Source organism: Gracilinanus agilis, chromosome 1 (assembly GCF_016433145.1).
Source record: "Gracilinanus agilis isolate LMUSP501 chromosome 1, AgileGrace, whole genome shotgun sequence".
Taxonomy (NCBI): domain Eukaryota; kingdom Metazoa; phylum Chordata; class Mammalia; order Didelphimorphia; family Didelphidae; genus Gracilinanus; species Gracilinanus agilis.
The window spans coordinates 517,394,298-517,411,362 of record NC_058130.1 but is presented as its reverse complement, the minus strand read 5'-3'; positions in this window follow the sequence as shown (position 1 = coordinate 517,411,362).

Here is a 17,065-nt window from a genome sequence, read left to right as displayed (position 1 = left end):
ATCCTAATATATAGCATACTCTGTGAGCCATTCAGTCTCTACTTGAAGAATTAAAAAAATTTGATATTTTATTTTCCTCCTATTATATTGAAAACAATTTTTTTCTTTTTAAATTCTGAGCCCTGAATTTTCTCCCTCTAAAGAATTTCTAGAAGGGGAAAACTATTATGTCCCTAGTTTATACATTCCACTTTTAAACTGTTTTAATGGTTAGAATTTTCCCCCTAGACTTAAAGCTTAAATTTGTATCCTCAGCAGCCAAATAGAACAAGTTGAAATTTTCTTCCACATGAGAATCTTTCAGATACTTGACAATAGCTTTCAGACTATCTTCTGAGTTTTTTCATCCTCAGGATAAACATGTCCAGTTCCATTTATTGATCCTTACACAGACCCAAATCTATTCAACATCCTGGTTTCTCTTCTCTGGATTCTCTCCAGCTAATCAATGTCTTTATTAAATGATAGTGTTCAGAATTGAACACAAAACTTCAATTGTGGTTTGCCAAAGTTAGTGTTTAGTGGAAATAATTGTCTCCCGGTTGTTGCAATCTGTCTCAACTTACCCAAAGACCTTTTTTTTTTTTTTTTTTTTTTTTACTGCTATATCACACTCTTGATTCAAACTGAGTCTTTAATCCACTAAAACTCCCATTTTTTTCCCAAGATGATTTTCATACTACATTAGCCATGCCATCTTGTTTTGGTAAAGTTGATATCTTCTACCCAAGTGTAAGAGCTTACATTCCTTTCTACTGAATTTTATCTTATTAGATTCAGTTCGATGCTAAATCCTGTGAAGATGCTGACAGTATTGAACTTTCCCATTTATTTGTCTTCTGAAACACTGATAAGCGTGACATGTGTATCTAACTCATTTACAAAAATGTTGCACAGAGTAGATCTTTAAGGTACAATATTACAAATTCCTGCTGTACTTACCTTGATTATTGACAACTTTAATCTGTCAGATAACGCAAACAATTTTGAACCTCTCTAATTGTACTAGCATCTAACCCACATTTTGCCACTTTTTTTACAAGTATAGTATGAGATAAATTACCAAAATCTTTACTACTATCTAGGTCAGTGGTTCCCAAACTTTTTTGGCCTACCACCCCCTTTCCAGAAAAAAATATTACTTAGCGCCCCCTGTCACATACTATCACTGCCCCCTTACAGTTATTCACCACCCCCAAATGCACCTGTGGCCATCACCACCCCACCCCAATTGCTGCAGCACCCACCTGGGGGTGGTGGCATCCCATTTTGGGAATCACTGATCTAGATAAATGTTATCCACTGAATTTGCCTCATCTATTAATTTTATGTCTATCATGAAATCATTCCTGTCAAAAAGGGCCTATCAAAGAAGAGCAAGGAGATTATTTTGGAATATTATCTTCTTGATAAAGCCATCTAAGATCTTTATTATCACTACTTCTGTTTTTAAAATATTCATGAAACATCTTCTTAGTGATCTATTTAATAATTTCCCAGAAATAAAAGTTAAGCTCTCAGGCTTTGGGACTAAAGGCTGTTCTCTTCCATTTTTGAATGGCAAAAACAACATTATGTCATTTTCCAAACTTGTAGCACCTCTCCTGAGTTCCATTATCTTTTAAAATGTCAGTGTCTCAGTAATCACATCTGCCAATTCTTTAATTACTAAAGGAAATACTTTATCTAGGGTAGGTGACTTGAATTCAAAGGTATGTAGGTGCTCTATATTACTTCCTTCTTTCAGCCTTTAGCATAACTTAAATTTGCATATCAAGACATTTTTCTTCTGTCATTTCCTGTGTAAATGTCTTTCTGTTTGTTTAAAAAGAAAGCAGAATAAGCCCTAAACCCCTCTGCTTTCTCTCTTTTGTTAGTTATTGTTGCATTCACCCAAAGTAAATAGCCTATTCCTTCTTTGGTCTTCCTTTTTCTCCAAATAGAGCTAATAACAATAACCACTTGTATTATCAAAACTAAGTACTTGTCAGATGTTCTGAAAAATCTTGGGAAATTCTCTATTATGTTTTTATTTGATACATGCCCTGAGAGGACAGCACCATTAGATTGTTGTTATCAGTTTGACAAATAGCTGCATCAGTACCCCTGAGCTGGGAATCACCATGTACAGTATACTGCTCTTGTCTTTTTCCTCTGCTGTTTAATGGATGGTCTCCTGCCTAATAGTTTCTGTGGCTATATTATATCATTTTTTCAACCTCAAACTTATTTTTATATTTTACATATTCAGTTGGTCTTTACTTTACTTTTCTCCTTTGTGTTGCACTTTCTCTTTCTCCACTAGTTGTACAGGGTGTTGGTAAGACTAGTACCTCTGGTGCGAGAGCTGGCTTTCTGTTCCTCTTCTGGTGTGCCACCCAGCTCTCACCTGTGGCTCCAAGAAGCTGCAGCATGCATAGCAACCCCACTCTGGTAAATTGTCTTGGAATATCCAGGCTAAAACAGGTTTAGGTCTGTCATCTGGGTTTTGGGGAACTCCAAGTTTGCTGCTGTCCCCTGAGAACTCCTCCCCCCCCCAACTCCCAGGACCGTCCCAGGCTGACCCCATTTCAGACTGAACAATGGACCTTAAAGTATTTAATGATCCTAGTTCAGGTGTGACTAGTAGATGTAGATAGAAACAAATGTTAAGTATTCTTTTTGTCTTAGAAGTTTATTCCATTGTATCAGAAATCCACCAACACCTGTGCAGGAATCATCCTTTTGGTATCCATTATAGTAGACCGCTCCCTAGTACTCCAGCCTCTAGCTATAGTTTCCTTCCCAAACCTGCTTATAAACTGTCAGTGTATGTTTTGTGTGCTTAATTACCCAAAAGGTATAAAGAGAACCCTATGTTCTATTATTCTTTAGAGAATCATCTAGCGCCAGTGAGGTGATGATCCTCTCAGAGATATTGTCCCCAGAGCCCCAGGGTTTCAACTCTGTGTAGTATTTCGCAATTGGCTCTGTGTAGGGGCTGATTATTATGGATCTATCTCTTTCCTGATTAAAGATTTGGTTTTGCTGACTACTTTAGTGGGTCTGTGTCCAGGTTGACAAGTCTCAAACCCATTGGTAAGAGAGGGGAATATCTACTCCCAGACACATGAAGACCTCTCACTGCTGAAGGGGCAGATGAAAACAAGTTTTTCTAGTATTCATGAACGTGATGAAAACAAGCATTATGGAGGATTTAGAGCTTGGTCAGATTTCTTGAGATTATACTTTGTTGTTCAAATTCTACACCTGAACACTCTTTAAGTAATTAGGTGGCTCAGTGGATAGAGCACTGAGTCTGGAATCAGGAAAATGAGTTCAAAACTCGTCTTAGCCTTTCATTAGCTGTGTAACCCTGGACAAGTCACTTAATTGCTATTTGCCTCAATCCACTGGAGATGGAAATAGCAAACAACTCCAGTATCTTTGCCAAGAAATCCACTCTGGGATCACAAAGAGTCAGATACGACTGAACAATAAAACTCTTTAATATATTCATATTTTCCTTAAGTGTCCTTTATCATGCTCTTTTTTGACCCTATGAAGTAGAATCTAGAACAGCATAGAGAGCCAGAGATTACTCTCCTTCCAGTTTTCCTCAGTTTCTCAAAATTACCAATTTTCTCCTTTCCAAATTCAACTACTGACTTACTTCATTAGTCCAATTCTTTCCAAATTAGTATTAAGATTTCATTCTTTTTAATCTCATAATTTTCCATTCTATAACTGTTTTCTGAACAACCCAGAAATAGATTAAATAATAAATACACCTAAGCAACCAGTTAATCACAATCCATTTCTTTGGCAGAAATAGCAGGTGAATAATTATATGGAATCAGAACTGAATAGAAAGAAGGGAAGAAGCTAGTTAGCCAAGCCCATGGGAAACTGATCCATATCTTAATGGATACCAAGCCTCCCAGAAACAAAAAGCTGTTGCTTTTGTGATGATAGAAACTACTCCCTAAGTTTGTCTTACTCCAATCCCTATTTTTGCTTGCATACAGAGTAGGACATAGAGTAAAAGGTGTGGGGCAGAGTTCTCCTTGCTCTCTCTCTCTCTCTCTCTGTCTGTTGGCACTTGAGCCTTTGCGGGCTAAGTAGCTTAGTGAGCTTGGGATTTCAGTTTAGATCTTTTTCTGGAAAGGTGAGTTTTTCTGCCCCCTTTCTTCATTTCCCTTTTTCATATATCTCCATTTTTATTAAAATTACATTGTTCAGAGCTACTAACTGACTCCTGACTTGAGAGTAAATTTTATAACAGCAACCACAACATTTTATTAATATTACATGTAATAATTTTGCTTTTCATTTATTACATTTTAAATGCCAGAATTATTCCAGTTCAGCTGATTGGTTGCTAATCATGTAACACTTCAATCTTTTAAAAATGTCAAAATTATAGGTCATGCAGTGAAATGAAAGGACTTATGATTAGTGGAAATAGCCTATAGAATATTACTAATGATGATTCATTTACAAAAAGTAACATATAATCAAAGAGCCATAAGATTGGAAAAAGAAGTGGGCAAATCCTAGAACAGTGTTGGTGAAGTATCAGCAAGTATGCCTATTTGGTTGGGGTCAGGAGGTGCCCTGTTCCCCCTCTTTGCAGATCCCTAGCACATTTTTTTGCATGCATGCCCCACCTCTCTGTCGTCACCCAAAGTGAGCACTTCCTCCCTCCAATCTCTGAGATAATGTGGGAGCGGGGCTCACAGGCAGCTTGAAGTTGCAGTTTGGACACATGAACTTGAAAACCTTCACCAATGCTGTCCTAGAGTGAGGGAAGTCAGACCATGCTAATTCTGCACGAGTAGCAATGTAAGATTTATAGGAGGACATAGGAACTCCAGAGTGGTTGGGTGCAAACTTGGGTGGTTATTTGAATTGCTTTCCACATGAATGAGATCAAAGATGTACTATAATAATACTGTTTGCTCTTCTCACTTGCTTCCAAATTCTGAATTACCATACCTAGATTATTTTGCTTTTCTCAGTTTTTGCATATACTTTAGTTGTCCTATCTACAAAAATAGTGATGAAGCTGCCTGATGGAGATATTTCTGTTTTTTCTCTTTTTTGAGGAAAAATCAGGAACATTTTAAAAATATGAAAAAGAGGTAATAGCTTATAGGTATTTTCACAGAGGTGGAAGCTAGGTGGCAGAGTGGATAGAGTACCAGGTCTAGAGACTTGTTTTCCAGAGTTCAAATCTGGCCTTAGATACTTATCAGCTATTTGACTGTGGTTAAGTCACCCTATTTGCCTCAGTTTCCTCATCTGTAAAGTGAGCTAGATAAGGAAATGGCAAAACTCTCCAGTATCTTTGATAAGAAAATTCTAAATAAGGTCACAATGAGTCAGACATGAGTGAACAACTACAACTACAACAACAATAATAACACGTTTTCACATAATAACAACAATGGTACTAGTGCTTATATTAACAATTTCCATTCAAGTATTGGTAAGGTTAGATCCCAGGAAATAGTATACTTTCATATAATATATTACAAAATTTAGGATCATAACCACAAAATGATTGAGATATAATGGAACTCAGAGATCATCTAGTCTAACTCTTTCTTCATTTATAAAGATATAAAAATGAATCCTATAGATAAGTGACCTTCTCAAGGTCAGATAGAACATGATTCCTGTGTAGTCAGGTGCCTATCATGTTCATAAATTACCATAAACTTCAGCTAGTGTGACTCATGACAGATGATGTATGAGAAACTTGTTTTCAGAGGCAACCAGTAATTATTTCTTCTCATTGTCCAAGTGAGAATGCTGTTTGTCTCCAATAATTCACAAGTAAGTACCCCTGCATTTCACACCAAGATATTTAAATAAAAGGAGGAAATTAATAAAAATATTATTTTTGTCTCCATAAAAACCATAATTTCAAAATATGTAGTTAAAAATTTGCCTTTAAATTTAAACTTTCTATTTTATTAATTCTTCATTACCCTGGGTTGTTATTTTTTTAAAGTTGAAGTAAAGGTCACCCTGAAAGAAAGATAGCTTTTAGTTTGTCAAAGTTGATTTGTGGTTGGCATAGAGATATATCATTAAAATATCAAACAGATTTAAGCTTTCATCTCGGGCAGTTACCAAGTGATTATTATTATTCCTGTCTAACTCACTAACCCCTTAGCTATTCTCAGTGCCAAAGTTGCTGTTATTCTTGGTTTTTATTCTTACCTGATAAATTGAAGGTGACTGAATCAAAGAAGAAGAAATAACCACAAGTCTTCTCAGAGGTAGCAGGGTGCAGAATAGTGGGAACAATGAGGGTGGGAAAATCATGAACAATGACAAAGCTACTCCATCCAGTTCCAAAGTAGGTAGGTCACCCCCAAATTACCTTGAATTTATTTAGTATTTTACCCTGAGCCTGAAAATATATGTTCTTCTCTCATACTTCCCTCAGCTTCCTCTCTGGGGAGGAATTTGAGAAGATGTTAATTTTGTATTTTCCAGATGAGGGAAAATGAAAATCTGACTGTAGCTATACCACCAGCTCAAAGATTAGTGAGATTCCCAAATACAAAATATAGTCTGTCTGCTTTTGCTTCTACATTAATGAGAAAAAAGCTATTTCTAATTCTCAGTCATGTTGCTTCCTGTTTTAGCTAAGACTTTATAAGTCAAGTAAATAACATTAAGCATTATCAATCTGATGAAACTTGCTTCCTATAGATTTTAGGGAGAAAAGGTGGAATAGATTGCCCAAGAGAAGTTAAGGGGACCAAGAAAACATAAAAGTCTCCTGACTCCTTAGTGTTTTCAACTACAAACACAATCTACTTAAAGAATATAGAAATCATCTAAATCCCTGATGCTGCAGGGAGCCATTGAGGTTAAAAGAAGACTGCACCACTAATTAGGCAAAGAGACAGGATTAGAACCCAGGACTTTCAACTCTGAAACTGTCTTGTCTCTCATAAAACCATTGCTAAAAATTTCCTGTTGTAGTAGTAGCTTCTATGGCAGAATTTGGCTCTTTAAAGGATTTTCAAAGGTTGTGTGGGTTGCAGCTCAGGGGAACACTGAGAGGAAATGCTCTAACTTTGTTTTTGCTATTGCTGTTGCTGGTATAATCAGTAAATATTTACTCAATGTTTTAATGTCTCAGGAACCAGTAGGTACTGAAGATACAAAGGCAAAAGTTATGGAGTGTTTGAACTCAAGATACTTTTATTGGGAGAGAAGGGAATGTAAAATGTACACAGATAAGTAAATTATACATACCCATATACATGAATACTGTAAAAATAAAATTGGGCAAGCACCCAAATAAAAGAACTAGAAGATAAAGGTTCAAAATTGTTTCTTGATACTTTTGATAGATGTTATCAAAGTATCTTCAGTGGTAAGTGAAGTGAAGCTCAAAGATGAACTTCCCTTCAGGGCCAGGAGCAAGGAACATTAAAGAGATTCTTGCTTATGAAAAATAAACTATTTAAATATATATAAGGGAAAAAGGGATTTATAATTCTAAGGGATTCTAACTCCATCCAAATAAACTCCCTTGTTCCACAAGGAACCGCTTCTCCTATGGTTCACAGGCTATGCTAATCCTCCCTGATCTAACTAACCAAATTTATACTATTCTAAATAAACCTAACCACTATAACTCTTAACTTTGCCTTTAAGTTATAAAGATAACCAAGGCTAGCTGGTTGAGTCTCCACAAGAATCAAGTTAGGACTCTGAATCTTTACAGGGTCAAAGTCCAAACCAAAGACCAGGTTTTGCTTGGTCTTTTCAGAGTTTAACCAATCTATAAACAGTAACAGATAAATGAATAGTGTTTCCCAAGTTGGAAAAGAAAACACTCAACTCCTTCAAGTTTTTCACTCAGAGATAGAGAGATTCAAAGATGTTACCTTCTCCAGCCCTGAAAGAGAAAGAAGCTGCATGTGGCTCTTTGAACTGCCAGAAGCCCCTCCTGGAATGCCACACCCAGAGTGTGTAACTACCATAGAAATAATGGTTATAACTGCCACCAATTGAAATTCAAACTCTCTCTCAGCTCTATTTGAAACTCCAATTCTTCCTCAAGCCAGCTTCTCTGCTTATATTTAAACTAATAAAACAATACTTATTTTCTAATATCATCCTTATAATAGCCACATATATGTTAATATGCACACATATATTTGTAAAAACATTTAGCAAGTCTTTCATAAAGACCTAGGGACGTATAGTTCTTTCCAGACTGAGAAGAGATGAAGCTAGTGTGAGAGAACAAGACTGGAGAATAGGAGCTTTTCATTGGGAGTTTTGAGGGGCTCTCCAAAGAGATCAAGAAGGAGAAAAGAGAGGTAGCTGATGTCTTATGCTGGCAGATATTCAGCAGAAATCTACAGTCTTCTTAAAGACCATGAGAAGAGATCACTAAAAAAACAAATGGGGAAATATATGCTTTTTTATTTTTGTTTCTGACCTTTCCCCTATCCTGTGCTTGCTCCAATAACTGGAAAGCTGAAGGAAAGCAAAACAAAACAAAAGTTATATTCCTCTTTGCTTGTCCTTTTCCAGGTTGCCTAGAATGTTTTAAAGAAGAGAAGTACAAATGTTGTGGCCATAAGCTGCCTTGGTTGGGAGCTGCTGCTTTAGAATGTCAGTCATCTCTCTTTTCTTTTCTTATCTCTCTTGAGAGCCTTCAGATTTTCAGCTACATAAGAAAATCTTCTGTTTTCCACTCCTCATTTCACTTTTGCTTCCTTTCTTCTCAAAATGAAAAGAATCATAACTCCCAGAGTCTTTGTGGGCAGCCAAGCCTTGCTAAAATTGTTACAGTAGTAATTCTAGAATAAGATAGCTACAAAGGACAGAGTATAATGGAATGGGATACTAGAATTGCAAGATACTTTAGAAGCTAATCCCCATATTTTTCAAAGGAATGTTAGGTAGGAAGAGGTTAAATGATTTAGATTGCTGTAGTTAGAAAATGTTATACATCATTATAGATTTGTCATTTTAGAGAGGAGGAATCAGAGACCCAGCGAGACAGGGTTTTGCTGGATTCAGCTCTTAATTGACTCCTGAAGGATTGTTATACTTTCCATTTGAACATTACCATTTGGGAAATTAGCAAATGTTACAAATACAGGCTTGATTTATTGTTTTGTTGATTTTATAGATAGGTAAGTGATGGAGAAAATGTTAATGGTGCAAATTAAATTTAAAAGCACATTTTGAATGTGCCATTTGATTTCATTTTTATAAGATGAAATGAGCACATAGTATGTACTTAATAAATACTTATTCCCTATCTTTCTCTTCATTTTTTTTTGAGAGAGCTGGTTGTTAAACATCTACCAGCACATTCCTGCAGAGAGGTAATATGAATTGCTCAGCCATGTATCTAATCAGTTGAAAGCATCAAATCCTATGGGTCCTTCGACTCTAAATTCATTTCTCTTTTCACCATATCATACTGTATTCTCATTATTTAGACTCTATATATTACAAGTCAAGTTATGGTTAATATTTTTTCCAATTAAAACAACAGCTAAGAACCAAATGAAGATTCCTGTCTTTAAATGGTTCATCAGATTTGGTTAATCAATCCAACATTTTTATTTCTAGTTTTTCTAATATGTAAGGCACCATGAAAGTTTGATGTCATTGATTGCTTTATGAGATGTTTATTAAAGACTACAATTCTACATGCAAACTCATTTCTTAAAAGAAATCTGGTTGGTTATGCCTAAAAATAAGAGCTGACAGAGAGGAGCATGGCATGATAGGAAGAGCTTTGGATCAGGCATCAAGAGATCTGAGTTACAATACTGGCAGTGCTACTTGGTAGCTATGTGTCCATTGGTAAGTTGCTGGGCTTCACTTTGCTTCTTTAGAAAATGAAAATAGTGATATTTGACTTACATATACATGTTATATTCCATAATAGAATGCTAGCCCTTTGAAGTCAGAGACCATTTTGTTTTATTTTTTGTCCCTACCCCTGAGCACAGTGGTTTCTTGTACAATAGGGGATTTATAAATCTTTATTGATTGATTTATTATCCCCATAAAGGCTTTTCGGAAAGACCAAATGAGATAAAGTAGGTAAAATACTTTGCAATTATGGTAAATTTTTACCTATTCATGATAAATAGTAGTAGTAGTATTAAAAATGATTTCAAAGGCTTTTCCCCCTTTTTCCCCCTGCTAATTCCCCAATTTATTCATCTTTTTGAAAGCTATATTTTTATTATCCACATGGAATTTGCTGTTTAAAAATTAAGAATTTATTGCTAGGATGGCATTTGGACTCACAATATTATAGCACTCCAGAAATACCAAAATTCTTTTCTTGTACTCTGAAAAGTCTGATATTCCTCATTAGATCTTAATTCTGGATAGTTTCACAAGGAGGTCAATTCTTTTCTTGTTTTGGTTACTGACTTCCAGGAAGTAAATGTCAAACCACAGCAATTTCCTACTGAGTGGAAAGACATACATGATATTGTAATGCAAGGATGCAACAGAGGCTTTTGCTCTGGCAAGAGTCATCTGTAAACAGCCCTGGCAGTTAAGTCTTAGAATCTTCACAGAAAGTCAGTTGGAGTCTGAGGCCTGAAGAGAGCTGACATTCCAACTGAGGCTCTGCTTTTGGCTTTCAGCTTTACCTTGGCCTGTGCTTTTGTCTCTGGGCAATTTGAACCTTGCTGATTTCTTTGGACCTCTCCCTGACCTCTCCTTATTACACCCCTGTTATCTTTCTTGAATTTCACTTTGGGCTCTGGGAGGAAGGATGGTTTTGGTGACTAGACTTTGTGGGTTTAGTTTTCCGTAGGCAAGTAGGACATCCTTAAATCAAGCTATCCCTTATTTTATTGATCTAGTAAATACTTTACTTTAAGGTAGCCAAATCTTCCTGACTGGGAGACCAGGTTCTCTCTCAGTCTAACCCTCCTGTGACCCTTCCCCTACCTGCAGTTTTCTCCCTAGCTGCTATTACAAAACCCTAAACCCCTCTCTCCTTCAGATTAATCCTGATATTAATAAGTCCCCTTTGTTACCTACTCAAACCCTCTGGTGAATCATTTTGTCGAAGATTAAGGCAAGGGTTGAAGAGGAAAGGAATTATCTTATTTTTTTCTTGAGGGAACTGTGGGCATCCATCTTGGCAGGAAGTCCCTACCCGACACTTCCTCCTGCCATCAGTTTCACTGGTAGGGAGGAGTCCTTTTGACTCCTCCCTCAAGGGACTTTAGAAACTAAAAAGAGAAACCTTCCAGCCAAACCAAAATATTCCTGACTGGTCCAAACTCCTTTGTGTCTATAGAAATATCTTTCCTCACCTTGAAGGGTTCAGCCTATCTTCCCCAATATCCTCTGTCTCTAGCCTCCTGTGTCAAGCCTGTTTTAAGCTGCCTCTCCTGAACACCCCCATCTATTCCCTTACCATTCAATATACCATCTCATTCATTCCTTCCCTACATTCAGCCATTGCCTTCATTCTTCCTCCTATCACCTCTTCATCTTTATCCCTCCTTTTAACCAAAAGATTAAGATTTACTCATTTCTCCATAACAATATTTATTAAGGTGGGCTCATAGAATAAGAAAACAAAATAAACCCTTCTTGCCAACCCAATGTCATTTATAAAATTAAAAGGGATTGTTATAATTCATTGGGCATATATTTTATGACAAAGTTTTAGAAATTAGAGAATAAGCCACCACATTTTGTTAGATATTTCACAATGTTCTTTGAAAACACACTTATTCAGAAGTGTCCTCATCTACTCTCTCTTTGTGCTCTTAGAAAATATGGAAGGTACTTGCTTTTAGTGATAATCTGACTGTTTTAGAAGCTACCATTCAGTAAGAAGTTAGATGATATGAGACTATTCTGGATTTCTTTATGTGCAGAAAAATATCAAGGCTTCCTGAAGCAAAGACTGATCCTTTTCTAACTGGAATTTTCTTCTTGATGTGTTCTATGGAAGTAGGGACCCTAGACCTTTGATTAATTATTTTTAATAATTGCAGTTGGTGAATTTAGGGAACAATTGGGAAGTCAATATATGTGCAGTTCTTTCAACTATATCTTTCTGGAGTGTAGCATGAGTCATTGGTACCCTTACATCTTTTATAGGATTTCTTGGCCTGTGTCAGAAGCAGAATCCAAATTTGGAGGGTTCGGAGAGAGAAGTGACAATCTTAAATTTATGGTAGAAATTTGGTTGCTGGTCTTTATTTATTATAGTTTACCTTCTTCCAAGTTGGGTATCACTATTACATTTATATATATATATATATATATTAATTACATATAAAATTACATCAATTACATATAAAACAATTTTAACATTCTTAAAAAAAATTTAAGTTCCAAATTTTCTCCCTTCCTTCCTTCCTTCTCCTCTCACAGAGAGGGTAAGCCAGTGGTTCCCAAACTTTTTTGGCCTACCGCCCCCTTTCCAGAAAAAATATTACTCAGCCCCCTGGAAATTAAGTTTTTAAAATTTTAATAACAATTAATAGGAAAGATAAATGTACCTGTGGCCATCACCGCCTCCCTGGATTGCTGCAGCACCCACCAGGGGGTGGTAGCACCCACTTTGGGAATCACTGGAGTAAGCAATATGATATAGATCTTACGCAATCACTATTTTTAAAAAAAACATACCTTCTATCTTAGTAACAACTCTAAGACAGAAGGGCAAGAGCTAGGTCAGTGGGGTTAAGTGATTTGCTCAGGGTTACATAGAAAGTTTCTGAGGCCAGATTTGAACCCAAGTGCTCTTGACACCAACTCTGGTGCTCTATTCATTGTGCCACATAGCTTCCATGAGCACTATTATTTCCTGACTCATATTAATTACTTAAATAGCTCTTCATATTTTAAATATATATAGTCACTAACAAACTAAAGTAGATGTATTTTAGAAATTTGTGTTCATTCACAATTCAATCTATCATTAATGGAACCCAATCAAAGGATTTGCTATTTAGTATATGTAATCACACCAATAGAGTACTGATTTTTAGCATTACAGAATGACACAGTGATACTCAGTTCCATTATTTAGTCATTTCTTGCCAAAAGGTAGACATTTGTAAGGAGAATAAGCACAGAATTAAAAAGTAATAAACAACAGTATCTTGAGAAGCAGTATGCCATAGTGAATAGCTTCAGGAAGACATAAGTTTAAGTCCTACTTTTGACACATATGAGCTATATGACTATGGTCAAAGCACTTAATTTTCAGTGTCTCAGGTAGCTTTATTAGAGTATAAGTTTCAGAATAGCTGGTTCATATGAGAGCAAGAGTTTTTTATGTGTCCACACAGGGAATTCCCTAAATCAACAAAATCACTGGTCTCAAAGCTTGTTCTGCCAAACCTCAGCCTTGGATCACTCCCACCATCTGTTGCTTTTGCTCCTACTCAGATGCTATTGAATCAAGATAGTGATACTCATGAAACTGTACCAACTGCATCCACTACAAATTTGTTACGTGATCTAACCACAGAAAGGTAATCCTTTTATACTTTTCTAATTGACTCACTACCCCACTCACCATGGCAGCTTTTCCAAACTTTTTCATCCCTCCTCAAACTTTTCTTAGTTTTCACTGTCCTCTGCTAAGAAACTTGTCTCATATTTTACTGGAGGGAAAATGGAGCACTCACCAAGAACTCCCTCCTTATCTCTCATCACTCAGGTACCTTCTACCACTTTCACTGGTCTCACACAAAGGTAGACTTTCTCCTTGCCAATGCAGTTTGTGAAGTAAAATGACTCCTTCTCACAGCAACCCAATGATGAGACACAGGTATCACAGAGAAACATTTCTTATGCTGGCATCTCCTGGTGTCCCCTGGTGTCAGTGTCAGTATGAGTGACAATGTGGCAGAGCCAGCATCAATGTGGGTGTCTCCAGTGGGAGAGGCAGCAGAATGCCTCCACAGAAGGGCAGATGGCATGATTTTTGAAAGCCAGTGGCCAAGGACAGGGTTCTTAAACCCAGGCTAGAAGCTCAGTGGGTCTCTTAGCTTCCATAGCTGTTACTGCCACGAGGCTGGGGGTTTTCTTCTCTGTGCTGTTTCTTATCTGTTGAGGGATCATTGGCAGGCTGTGGCAGTTGCAGTCAGCCAGCTAAATGGAGTAATAATACTAGTTAGGCTGAAGTATCTCTTCTCTCTGACTTTCTTTCCCTTTTTATTAATACATGCTCATAAATCTGGTGCTGAGTCTCTAAACTACCTTTTATTTGTTAAAGCAAACATGCACAAATTATCCTACTCTATCCTGTCTTCTCCCACAGATTGTGTCCCCTCTCATCCTACTCTCCCTAATTGTCAATCTCTCGCTATCTAGTGGCTTCTTCCCTACTACAAACATGTTCAAATTTCACCCATCTTCAGAAAAATATCACTTGATCCATACATCCCTGGTAGCTTTTGTCCTCTATATCTTTCCTCTTTTGTTGTTATAATTGACAGTCAAATACAATAGATGCATTGAATTACTTTCTTTTCACTCTTTTCTCTTTAAAATTTCAATTTGTTTATTTGTTTGTTATATTAAAATGCCCTATTAACTCCATCTCTCTTTCCCCCTCTTTCCATTAGAGAAGACATCTTTTAACAAAAAGATATGAGTGTATACACACACACATTTTAAAGCTATGTCTTTCTTATTTCTATTTATCAGTCCTATTTTGGGAGGTGGGCATTCACAAGTCATTCTTCAAACAATATTTCTGTTGCTGTATATAATGTTCTTCTGGTTCTGCTCATTTCTTTCTTCATAACTTCATGAAGGTCTTTCTATGTTTTTTCCAAATTAACCTACTTATCATTTCTTTTGGCACAGTAGTATTCCATTCCAATTATATACCACTATTTATTTAGCCATTCCCCAAATGATGGACATCCCTTCAATTTGCAGTTCTTTGACACCACAAAGAGAGCTGCTATAAATATTTTAAAACATAGAGTTTCTTTTCCTTTTCCACTGATCACCTTAGGACCTAAATCTAATAGCTTTGACTTTTTTCTTAACTTTCTGTAGTCTGGTTCCCAACCTTATCTTTCATCTTTTCAGTTCAACACAATCCCAGTCCTTGTTCTTCCTGTTCTCACTCAGCCCTTGACTCTATTGATCATCTTCTTTTTGATATTATCTTACCTCTAGGTTTTCATGATACTGCTCGTTGCTGGCTCTCTTTCTATGAATCTTACGATTTCTTCTCAGTCTCCTTTGATGCATTTTCATTCAGGTCATGCCTGTAAAGATCCTATGGAGCTTGACCCTGAGCCCTTCTATTTGCTAATCTCATTAGCTCCCAAAGATTCAACTATCATTTCTATGCAGATGTTTTCCTACTTTCATCTAGTCTACACTCATCTGTCAAACCTATTTTTAAAAAATCTGATCATGTCACTCCTTCATTCAACAAACTTCAGCAGCATCTTATTACCTCCAGGATCAGATATTAAATCCTATTTGGCTTTTAAAGCTCTTCATAATCTGTCTCCTCCTGACCTTTCTAGTTAGTTTATGCTTCCTCTCCCTCCCCCACCCAATTTAGGTATTTTGCAGTCTAGTTACACTAGCCCTCTTGCTATTCCTTGTGCATGATACACTATTTCTTCATTCCAGGCACTTTCACTGGCTCTTGTCCCTGTCTGGAACTCTTTTCCTCCTTACTTATGCTTCCTATAAGTTTCATTTCTTGACTATAGTCTCACCTTCTGAATGAAGTCTTTCTTAGATCTCCTTAATTTTAGTGCCCACTCTCTGGGATTATTCCATTTAATTTTATAATTATATATACATATATATACATATATATATTCCTTGTACATGACTATTTATGTGTTGTCTTCCCCATTATACTGTGAGCTTTTTGAGAACAGGGACTATTTTTTTTTGCCTTTATAACTTCAGTGCTTAGCACAGTTTTTGGCACATAGTAGATACTTAATGAATCCTAGCTGACTGAGCAATAATCCCAACCATCTGTACTGACCAATAATAAGCGAATTTACTTAATATTTAATATTTACTTAATATTTAATATTTAAAGGTTCTGGCTCCTAGTATACAGGAAAATAAAGGGTTATTCTATAATAATTTTCACAGAACAAATGAAGAATGAACTGACTAGCATACCATTTTACTTTTTTTCTATTTTTGTAAAGATATTTTATTTTACTAATTAAAGGTAATAACAATTTTCCACATAAGTTTTCTGAAGTTATATAATCCAAATTGTCTCCCTTTCTCCCTTTCTTCCCCCTTCCCAGAGATAAGCAATTTGATCTGGTTATACATGTATTTATTATGAGAAACATTTCCATATTGTTCATTTTTGTAAGAGGATAATTATATAAAACCAAAACCCCGAAATAAAACCCCAAATAAACCAAAGTAAAAAATAGCATGCTTTGATCTGAATTTTGACTCTAGCAGTTCTTTCTCTGCAGGTAGAGACCATTCTTTGTTATAAGTCCCTCAGAATTGTGCTGGATCATTGCATTGTTGAGAGTAGCTAAGTCTTTCACAGTTAATTAGCCCCCAACATTATAGCTACTGCACACAATGATTTCCTGGTTCTGCTAATTTCACTCTGCATCAGTTCATGGAGGTATTTCTAGTTCTTTTTGGAATCATCTTATTCATCATTTCTTATAGCACAATAGTATTCCATTACCATCATATACCACAATTTTTTTAGCCATTCCCCAATTGATGAACATTTTAATTTCTGATGCTTGAGCCTGCCATTTTAATAAAACTTGAGGTCGAATGTTGATCTGGTAGTAAATAATGCAGTTACAAAGTGTGATATGTTTATACTTATATCCAAATGTTGACATGATGTGCCACTATATTAATAAAGTCTCTCAATACTAGTCAGATTTGGTCCTTATTTTATTAGGCTCTGAGAGGAGTGAAATGCATAATGGAGTTCAAGAGATCTCAAGGAATAGGCTGCTGACAAGGGATTTATTGGGTATGTGAGGATAGTTTTATTCATTAAGTGATATTTGAGACTCCTAGATTTAATACTATTCCATAGGAA